The sequence below is a fragment of the Penaeus vannamei genome, chromosome 3 (genome assembly GCF_042767895.1).
Source record: "Penaeus vannamei isolate JL-2024 chromosome 3, ASM4276789v1, whole genome shotgun sequence".
NCBI classification, from domain to species: domain Eukaryota; kingdom Metazoa; phylum Arthropoda; class Malacostraca; order Decapoda; family Penaeidae; genus Penaeus; species Penaeus vannamei.
In genome coordinates this window covers 40,653,327-40,658,326 of record NC_091551.1, presented here as the reverse complement: position 1 = coordinate 40,658,326, position 5,000 = coordinate 40,653,327, and the positions used below count along the sequence as shown (strand labels likewise).

Genomic DNA, 5,000 nt, shown 5'->3' with positions numbered 1-5,000 from the left:
ACTTTCAGAGGCTGATAATATTTTCGCGCAGCATTTTCCCTTTCTTTACTCATGCAGTTATTGAAAATAACTTTTTTCCCCTTCACACACACAGGCGCGCGCCCTTCTTTAAAAAAGTCATCGCGCCTTGGATAATGCCGCAGATAAAAGTCAATCATCAATAAACCCGACAAGTTACAAGTGACCTGCCCATCGTAGGCCATCTCACACTCGCCGTTGGACCCTGTACCTTAACACAGGCGTCTTCATACTGCTCATCACACATTCACGGTTCATCACTCATTCACCGCAGCTTAGATAGAACCGCCATTTGTCATTCCTCTCTGTCTCGCCTTCTCCTCCTCCTTCTCCTCCTCTTCCACCTGCTCCTACCTCTTCTCCTTCCTCCTCCTTTTCCATCTCCTCTTTCTCTCTTCTTCTTCTTTTTATCCTTATTGCTTCCCTCCTCTTCTTCCACTTCCACTTCCTCCTCCTCTTCTTCTGCCTCCACCTCCACTTCAACCTCTTCCTCCTTCACCTCCTCCTCCACCTTCACCTCTACCTCTTCCTCCACCTCCACCTCCAGTTTCTCTTCCACTTCCACTTCCACTTCCATTTCCACCTCCACCTCCTCTTCCTCCACCTCCATCTTCTACTCCCCTGCATGACCAGCTGACCTGAAGGTGTGGGAGAAGGTGTGGGGCGGAGAGAAGCCGGATGGACGAGGGGAGGGGGAAGGGGGCGGGTAGTTGACCTCATAATAATCTAACGTGGGAAAAAAAATCTTCCCCAGTGTCTAACGGGCCGGGATGAGGGTGGTAAGTGTAGTGATAGTGATGATGGTGATGGTAGCACTGGTACTCGTGAAATTATAACGCTGCTGGAGGCCATCGCATGACGATTGTGATGATACAGTGCTTTGACGGTAGTAATAGTATCAGAAAATCAGCTTTTATTTTTCATTGATCGCAGTTATGCCACTTGGATAGTTGTGCTAACTGGAAAAAAAGAGGGCCGAAATGATTCTTAACGACAAAGTGGTACCATGATAGTCCTTGGAACTCTCTAATGCTGTAGGGTGTTATTCTAATGCATGTGATGCGCTGCATTTCTAATGATTTTGTTGAAGATGACCCAAAAAAGAATTGGAAATCAGCATCAGATTGAATATCCAAAATAGATCTGCGTCTTACGTCTTTTGTAACATAACTTCAATGTCCATTTCCTACAGCTCATGTCAAACACGTTAACTCGCGTCTAATAGTCTTCCTTTGTTTACCCCATTATGACTCCTCCCCCTCCCCTTCGCCAGCCCTACTTCTCCTCCCGCGTCCCCCAGAGGAGCTCCCGCTATTCCCCTCGCCTCCCCAGGGACTCCTCGCAACACCTCCGCCTCCCCGGATATCCTTTTAGAGCCTCGCTTCCCCCTGCAGCCTCCACTGTTCTCCCCAAGGCCCGGCTCTCGCCTCTCCCTCGCCCGCCCTTCTTTCCTTTCCTCCCTCCCTGCCTCCCCCTCCCCTCCCCACTTGCCTCCCTCTCGCCCTCCCTGCTTTCCTCCTTCCCTCCATCCCCCAAGGGGGTGACTATCTAGTACTCGTCTTACATACCCTATTAACTTGTCAGATATTTATGCGCATTGATTGATATGGATCGCGCGCTTAAATGTACGTTTGGCGCACTGCGTGATTTATGACACGTCGCGTTTTGTCCCTTTCTGATATCTTCGTTAGCGTTTACTGAAGCCGTGAGTGTAGTGTTTAAAGACTTTAAAGCTTGGCGAAGGAATGACATTGATTAATAGAAAATAGTTATTTTAAATAGTAGGCTCCGCCATATAATTAAATTTGTATTTAACGTTAATCACTTACGACGGCTTTTGTACCTACCAAATTAACACGGCGTTAATGTTATGTAAATGCCCGAGTCATTTTACTTCTTCCTGTAGCGTAATAAAAGTTCTTGTAGCCACCAAAATACCAGCTTAACAAATAGTCCTAAAAGACCTCACAAATCCTTAAAAGAGGATTAGTAATCTATCTTGAGGAGCAAATGAGTTCTTGGCTTTGTAAAATGCATCTTGACACATTGCAATCATAAGTGGTGAGACAATTACCAAAATTACGGTGATTATCGTAACTGTTGGTGGAGCGGTCGTGCTCTGGGTACGCAAATATCGCATTTTTTGTCTACTTTCTGCGCGGTTTCCTCACCTGTTCAGACCGTATGTAGAGGCATCTCGGCGCACAGATTGAAACCTCGGAAAATGAATATATTTGCTTATTGTTTCTTATTTTTGCTTTAGAAGCGCAGCGTAGCCGTTTCTCATCGATATACTATCTGGTAAGAATGCACGTACGCGCGGGCACGCACACACAGACACACATATACCAAAAAAAAGAAAATAAAACACATAAAGTATATAAATATATACTTTTAAAAACGTATACAATGATGTATGGACATGTAAGCGTGTATATAAGTATGTATATATATATATATATATATATATATATATATATATATATATATATATATATATATATATAGAGAGAGAGAGAGAGAGAGAGAGAGAGAGAGAGAGAGAGAGAGAGAGAGAGAGAGAGAGAGAGAGATTAAATGCATGTGTGTGTATGTATGTATGAACAAAACATATGAGTGAGAAAAAAATCCTCTGGATATATACTATTCGCTAAAACAAAATATTGATAAAGGTTAATAACAGCACGAAAAATCTGCACTTTTTATTACTTACTTTCAGGAAGCAAGATTTCACCCTATCTCTAACTGCTACTCTTTATATCAGTATTTTTTTCTCTCTCTCTCCGTTACCTCTAGAAATCAATACCTCATTATCTCCTTACTACGGATATAAAAATAACTTTCGTGTTATGGAAAGCTGCGAGGCGATTTTCCACCGGTATTATTCATGGCTGAGATGTTCCTAACAAGACATTATAGCTTCGTCTCACGACTAGTAAATAAAAGCCAAACTACGATTATCTCAAGTGCTCACCAGTCACGACGACAAGGGCATAAAGAAAGGGGCGTCGATATGGCTCGTTACCCCGTGTTTACCAAGTGGGTTTTCGACCATGTCATGGCGTGAGCATTGAGAGGAATATGCACACTCACCTGTTGATTTCTAACAGCCTCATTAATCGGTAGTTTGATGATTGACATCGATTGTTTGGCTTTTCCGTAGGGGTTATGATGAGGTGTCATTGTTCCCTGGCTTTGAGTGGGTTTTCAAAGAGCCTGCGCGGGGGATGTGGGGATCCATGAACTCTTAAGTGGGTGTTTTGAGGCTAGTAAATGATCCCTTAACGTTCGCTTGTTTGTGACTGACAAGTTCGTTACGTTAATTCTTGTTTTATTCGTTGGATGATTTTCGGATGCCGTCTGGGTTAGGCTTACGCTGGGTATGCTGGCGGGGGATTTTCTCCCTTTGTTGGCATATATTTGTTCGCATATACAAAATATGGACCAAAAAAGTTTTTATGTACACACACACATGGATATATATGTATATATGTATACATACATACATATATATATATATATATATATATATATATATATATATATATATATATATATATGCGTGTGTGTGTGCATGCATGTATGTATGTATATATATATATATATATATATATATATATATATATATATATATATATATATATATATATATTTACACACACACACACACACACACACACACACACACACACACACACACACACTGTACATATATATACGTGCATCTGTGGGTAATGACACACTCTAGTAAATCATGCATCTAAAGTAGTAGCAAAAGTATAAATTTTAATTGGCACAGCAGATGGGACAATGGATAGTGTTTTCAATATTGTAATAATAAAAGGGGATGACGGCCACCGCCCGAGGCTTCGCATATTTGCTTCACTTCGTCCAACGTGAAATAAATACCAGGGAACACAATGAAAGTTCAGCGTATATAATTTACTTATCATCTAGAATATAAAATTGGGTATTTGAAGCTACAGTGATCCTCGATTTATATCAGTTCAGCAATTAAGCAACAGTAACTATCAAACTAATCTTTAGGACTGTCAATCACTCTCTCTCGTTTTAAAAAACCTTAGGTTCTAAATTCATTTTAGTACAGGATGACAGACATTATTTTTTCGTGACCGTATTTCCTAGAAATAGACAATACATGCTAGTGTTAATAGAAATATAAATACCATCAATTCAAACTAAAAGAGAAAGAAAGAGAGGAAACAAAGGCAAAATCAGTTGTGTGTAAAATAAAAGTGGCAAAAATTCGAGTGTAACGAGATAGTATTTCTAAACAATGCAAACAAAAACAACAAAAACAGAAAACAACAACCTCTGTTACTGTCCGCTTTCTTTTGAATTTCATATTTTAAATTCTTGCGAATTCGAAAAAAATGGAAAACAATAATCTCAGTGACTGTCCGTCTTTTTTCTGAATTCTTTTTCAATTCTTGGATTATTTCCAGTCACTGTGCCAATCATTTACCTAAGGGAACTGATATCTCTGCATGTTATTTCCACGTCATGTGTTTTATTCTGAAAACCACTTATGTCGCACGAACAAAATATTTCAGCTGATTTCCTTTAGTACAACACCTGCCCACCCCGTCACAAGGCCCCCCACTCTCGCACAGAAAAAGTAGAAAAACACACACGTGTTATTTGTATAAGACACTGCACTGTCATTACATTGTCAAGAATGTTGAGTGTTGATGTGAAATTCCGGATTTTGGATGAAGTCACCTCGTTGTGTGTACATATATTTTTCTATAAATGTAGTATTAGATATTTCTTGACAACGGATTTAATTATGCATAACTATTATGATGATTCATTTTGACAATAGAGCAGCGATCAAATATTTGACGGGGGTGGGGATTAATTGCCAGATATAACTTAAGTATTGATCTGTTAAGCCGTTTTGTTTGATTTGAAATATCTTACTGTATTTAGTAATACCAGTTATATCATATAATTGGACA

General features: G+C 39.9%; 1 protein-coding gene across 1 annotated transcript in view; it reads left to right on the top strand.

Moving 5' to 3' along the window:
* LOC113811847 (putative iroquois-class homeodomain protein irx-1) overlaps positions 1-5,000 on the top strand; it is a 125,920-nt gene that overhangs the window by 66,709 nt on the left and 54,211 nt on the right. The gene's annotated exons all lie outside the window — the stretch shown is intronic.